This window comes from Euprymna scolopes, chromosome 11, assembly GCF_053919585.1.
Source record: "Euprymna scolopes isolate OS-2025 chromosome 11, ASM5391958v1, whole genome shotgun sequence".
NCBI lineage: Eukaryota > Metazoa > Mollusca > Cephalopoda > Sepiida > Sepiolidae > Euprymna > Euprymna scolopes.
In genome coordinates, this window is record NC_136492.1 from 101,161,725 (window position 1) to 101,168,129 (window position 6,405).

Consider the following 6,405-nt stretch of genomic DNA (forward strand, 5'->3'; position numbering starts at 1 on the left):
TGGCTTCCTAAGACGAACTGCACGCAACAACATTGATGCTTTTTGTTTTTGTACTTCCTTTTGCAAAACTTAATTGAGTTCTGCAAAACCAAAAACGACAACCCACTTTTCCCTTCTTCCCATTTCCCTTTCTCTCCTCCACTTCCTGACTGGTTTCCTAACTTAAAATGTACCTAATATTAATACTGTAACCCTTTTCCCTCTCCTACTTGACTACTTCTTTATTTAACATGCATTCCAATAACTTACTCATGACACACAGGAGACTTATTGGTCTGTACTGAGATGGAGATGACTTTTCGCCTGAATTCTTAAATACAGGGCATACTGATGAGGTTTTTCAGGTTGGAAAGCATTTCTCCTTAAGGCAATGCTTAAACAGTTTTGTAAGTATGGGGGCAAGTTCTGGTTGGAGCTTTTTCAGCACTATAACTGAAATGCCGTCAGGGCCAGTTGCTTTACTGGAATCAAGGTTCTTGATTAGCTTGGTGACCTCACAGATATTTGAATGTTGCCTAGCATGTTGTCTGTTATAGGAGGAAATACGAGGAGTTGATGCCCTTCGTCGCATAGGGTAGAATTAGCTGCAAAGTTCTTGGCAAATAGTTTGGCCTTGTCTGATGTTAATAAGATGACCTCAGGTCCATTGATGATGGTTGGGATAGAATGCATGCTTCTGTTCAGGATCCTGTTTGTTATTTGCCCAAACTGGTGGGAACAAAGCCGCTGCTCAGCTACTTTGGATTTAACGGACTGAGCATATAGCTCTCTTTCATTTTTTGTTACTCTTTTACAGTGGTTGCTGGCAGTCCTGAAAGCAGCTTTAGTATCAGTACATCTATTACGTTGGTAGCTATGGCAAAAGTGATTTCCGTGCGCTATGGCAGCAGCACATTCTGGGGAGAACCATGGATGGCTGTTAGGTATTTGTTGGAATTTTTTTGGATGGTATGAATCGGTCTCTGCCTACAATTAACCTCTGATATTATAGAGGACACATCCTTTTTAAATATGGAATGCAGAGGTAGATCAGATATCAGCCATGGAGTATTGATATACAGTACGGTGGAGAGGTATGGCTGACGACTTATTACATTTCATTTTTATCTTAACTGATACAACGGAGTGGTCAGAGGATCCCAGAGGAGATAGAATGGAACATGAACATAGCTCAGGGGAAGTAGTGAGAAAAAGATCTAGAAGGCTTGCATACTGACCGGTAGTATCGGGCACATGGGTGGGTTCGTAAACAGTCTGAGTGAGGTCATAGGCAATGGCAAAATCATGACAGAACCTCCCCTTGTCATCGGTCTTATCTGAGTGGGTCAGCCATTCCACATTATGGACATTGAAGTCACCGCAAATGTGAATGTTAGCTGATGGATGAGCAGACAGTATGTGGTTAATTTTCTCAGATATACTCTTAAAGATAGTAACCCCACTATTGTGGGGGCTATAGAGGGCAAATATAAATGCAGTGGTGTAAGCTAGTGCAACCCGGAAGCACATAAGGTAAACTAGGGTCTTCTCTGGAGATATCCCTACCACATGGAAAGCCATCTTTAATGCCCATAGCGATCTTGGGAGTCAGATTTAGATGTTAAATTAGAGTATCCTTTAATTATGAACTCATCTAGGAAAGTGGTCGGCCCTATGCCAGTTTCATTTAGAAAGAATATGTCCGGTTTCGTCTCCTGTAATTGTGTTTCAACCTCTGGAAGGTTGGAATGTAGACCCCTGATGTTGGACAAGGAGACATGGTAATAGGGGTTTATGTTGGAGGATGAGGTTCTAGGTTTATTCGTGTTTTTTTTTTTTTTTGGAGATTTGTCATGTTGAGGTTTTGGGATTTATGGAACAGGTCGATAGACGAGGTTGGAGCAGGACAGAGAGGGAAAGTAAGAAAGAAAAAGACAGGAAGTTTTTTTTTTTTTGTAGAACATAATAAAGTAAAGCCGTAACAATTACCCACTGATATGGCATGGAGAGGCTCCACCAGAAACTACAGCATGGTCCAGAATCCATTCACCAAATGGCAATACAGCAGCCCCGGTACTTTGCACCTGCTGATAGGACAGCCTCCTTAATGGTTAATCCAAGGTTCGAGTCCCTGACTATCAGGCAGATAACATCAGCCCAAATGAAACGCTTACCTCCAGGTAATGTAGTAATTGTTAATTGTGTAAGAGGACAACTCAACAAGAACTTGTTTACATTGGATTTGAAGGCTACCATACTGTAATTGGTCAGGCAGCAGGCCAACAAATTTTTTTTTTTTTTTTTTTTTTTTTTTTTTAAATATAGCACTAGTCTCTCTGCACAATGTACCATCATTGCTTTTGTCTCCATCACGAGGGGGAGGGGAGCAGCATTTGCTGTTTCTGGTAGAGGTTATGATGATGCTTACCATATTTAAGTTCAAAGAGGCCTTGGACAAACATGCATTTTTTTTTTTTTTAACCAATAAATTTAAAGATCCAACTAAACCAAAACATGTTATGTCTTAAAAAACCCCAAAAACTCTTTAGTCTTCACTCCCAAATGGGTTACCTAGTACGTTTACAAGTTCTACAGAACAATCACACTGGAAAAGCTAAGTTGTGCATCGGAGTTCCAAACCAGGCTAATCAGCACACTTGCAGGCTTTGTAAGTATCATCTCTTTTCTCTATATAAATAAAATGAACTCATTTTTTCCCCGTCTGATTTTGACATTAATAGGATTAAAAATCAAGATATTTCATGCAAATATAATATGCACAAACGGCAGAACAATATCTGAGGTGTGTTATAGGCTTATTATTTCTCAAATTCCTCGATAATCTTAGATTTCTATACTTTTTCTGCTGAGAAGTCACGGCCAAAATCGGTTAAGATCAATGGAAGTGGTAAAATATTTTCTCTCTTATAAATTCCTCCTCCCCCTGCCACCACTTAACACCGTTTGGGGATCATTCACAAGGAACAGTTGAGAAGAGAACACCGGTTTGACTTCGTAGTTCTTTCATGTGAAGTTATTTAAAATCACTAAACTAAGCTGCAGTGCTCTGTGGCGTAGTGGTTAGCGTGCTGGACAATTCACATATTTTCACGTTCGCGCTGACCTACCGTATTTTTTTTGTTTTGTTTTTTTTTTTTCCTAAACAACTGGAATGGACTTTTCTTGGTGGCCGAACTGTTAACGTTGCAGATGTTTTTTTTTACACTTTATTTTCCTACTTTTACTCATGACTCCGGGTTTGATCCTTCCTACTTACCTACCATAACATTTTTTAAAACTCCCCCCCCCCATCCCGGAAACGCCGGGTACCCCCGCTAGTTATATAAATAAAATGAACTCATTTTTTCCCGTATGAGTTTGACCATAATAGGATTAAAAATCTTGACATTACACTCAAATGTAATGTCCCCACAGTTCAGCACAAAATCTGAGGTGTGCTATAGGCTTACTACCCTTACCGTTCCTTGATATTCGTACACTTCTATATTTTTTTCCGGTGAGAATTCACTGCCACAATCAATGGAAGTTGTAAAATCTTTTCTCTATTAGATTCATACTCCGCCCACAACCACTTAACACTGTGGATACGTCCACAGGGGAATATACGAGGAACACCGATTTGAATTCTTAGTTGCTTCAAAAAAAATATGGATTGTCATTTTTCCGTCAGGTGAAACACGACTTTACATTCCAGTTATTCTGGGTTACTTGTGCCATCTTATAAATTTTTTTTTCCTCTTTCTGTGAGGGTGGGGGTGCGATTCGAAGGATTACTTAAACAAAATGAACATTGGATTCCAGTTTTTACAAGAAACTTTAACAGTCAGCCGCCAGCATTCTTCAAATCTTGCACTGATTAGTCACTTTAATATTTTATTTACTGTCTTTATAATTCTATTATGTTTGCACCGATTTCATACTGGGGGGGGGGGAGCCGACTTCCTATTTTCGAATTAGTTACTTATTTCTATACATTGCATTTATGAGAGTTTAATTAGCACAATTACTACCACGCTATCGATATTGGAATCAGACAACATTCAAATTGGTTAACAGCAAAGAAAATGCGCAAAAAAAAAAAAAAAAAAAAAGTAAGTTTTCTGGTTTTATTTATTCACTTTTTTCTTTTTCATTAAAACAAAGAAAAATAAATAAAATCTAAAACATTTTCATTATACATGGTGAGTTTTATTTTTGTGAATTTTGTTTTTCCATAAAAAAAATTAGATTTAAATAAACATTTGCATTTTATGTGGTAACTTTTGGGGAGTTTTTTTCCCTTTGGTCTTCTTTCAAGTTTGTTTTGTTTTTATTTCTTTCAATTTTATGAGTCGTTAGCTAAACCAGTGCGGGGGGGGGGGGGGTGCATCTATAAATATAAAAGAGTGAGTGAGTGAGTGAGTGAGAGTGAGAGAGTGAGAGAGAGAGTGAGAGAGTGAGTGAGTGAGTGTGTGTGTTCCTTCACCATAAACTCGGCCTCCTCCTGCTACTACAACAATGTCATGTTTGACCTAGAAAATGTTGATGTTAGTTTCAACCACCTGCAAGTGTTTTTAAAGGGTTAATTTTATCCGTTCAAGTCAGAGCCTTTTTCCTACCTAAATCTTTTTTTTTTTTTTAAACATTTAAGTTCTATTCACCAGCAGAAACTAACAGTACTGGAGCCCTAACTCTTTGGTAGCGCTTAGACTGGCTGCTCTACCATCAGTTGTATATCAGGATGTTTGTAGTGCCATGTCGCACATGGAAAGGGACCCTGCATTCATCTCTGGTGGGCATTCCCGAGGCCCCATTCCTGTGGATGGGAAGCCGGCTGATTGTCTATTCGTGCTGCATGATGGTGGCTATGCAGTTTTAGAACTATAAATGTACAATCATTTCTAGCAAACTCCCCGGATATATTAGCACTAAGTGAAACTAACTTGCATGCCTCCATCCCATCTAACATCTTTAACATGTCTGGTTATCTTCCACTTTGTCATAAGGACTGACAGACTGAGTATATTTGTAACACCCTCCCCATATCTAGGGAATCTAAATTAGAATCAGGTGACCAGGCCTTCATGCGCCTTAAACTAACATTACAACATAGCGTTAGTTACCTGTATTTTCTTTATCGCTCTCCAACCCAGAACTGTACTATAATCAATCAATCATGTCTGACAGCATAGATGTAGCACTCCCTTGACACTAGTTTCCAAATACATGTATTTGGTGACTAACGCCTACCACAGAAATTGGCTTGGCTTCTCTTACACTGACACAGCTGGTAGCGTCATCCATAACTTCGCTATATTCCATTCCTTGACACAGACAGTAACATTCCCGACCAGTCTCCCAGATCGCCAGGACCAACAAGCCTCACTTTTGGATCTATTTCTGACAACAGTTCCTGATGATTGTGTAACAAATGTTCATTGTCCACTCGGGAATGCTGATCATGCGGTGATATGATAGACATTACTCTAAACTTTCGACCCCCAAGTTGATGAGCCACTGCTCAAAATAACAAGGTACTACAATAAGGTTGACTGGGATGCCATTAGAGATCACCCATGGGGAAAGCTTTTCTCTTCCAGCAGAAGTGTGTAAATGAGACTACTGAATAGTTCAAAGCAGCAATTGAAGCACATGTTCTGACACGGAAGTTCTATAGCAAACTCCATTCTTCCAATGGTTTACTTCTACATATGCAGCTGCCATTGCTCAGAGGCAACATGCATACCATAGATTTATCCAGCTTAAGTCCCGTACAAACAAATAGAAGCGAGAAATAATTCTAAGAAAGTAGCAATAGCTAGAAGCGAATATACTGAAACCAGGAAACGCAGAAATTAGGAACTCGTGATTTCTGGAAAATCTACAACAGTGTAGTAAACAACGGGCAATCAACAATACCCCCCCACTAACCAACAATCATGAGGTTGTTTGCACAGCAACTGAGAAAGCTAAAATGCTTGCCCGTCAGTCTGCACCAAACTACCTTTGACCGAGCAAGCTATTCCTGCCCCGATTTTCCGCCGCAGGCAGAAACAACGCTAGATGATTTGAAAATCACGCCTTCAAGTACATATAAAAAAAAAATAACCTAGACACCGCAAAAGCATGTGAACCCGATCTCATCCTGGCTGTACTATTAAAAAAATAAAATGCTCTGCTGAGGTTGCTCCAGTTCTCTCTAAACTAACAAATGCCTTAACACATCTTGTTTTCCTGGCTGCTGGAAAATTGCTTCTGTGATACCAGTTTACAGAAATTCTGGCAAAAGAACCGACCCATTAAATTATCGCCCAATTAGCCTCCTACCTCTTTTCGCCAAAATATTTGAGTCCTTAATTAATCAAGCTCTAGTCCACTACCTTACCTTACAGCTGTTAAACTTCTGTCTGACCACCAATATGGATT

The 6,405-nt window shown here is 39.5% G+C and overlaps 1 protein-coding gene across 1 annotated transcript in view; it reads left to right on the forward strand.

Moving 5' to 3' along the window:
* LOC145288002 (uncharacterized) overlaps nt 1–6,405 on the forward strand; it is a 283,397-nt gene that overhangs the window by 174,888 nt on the left and 102,104 nt on the right. The window lies entirely within an intron of this gene.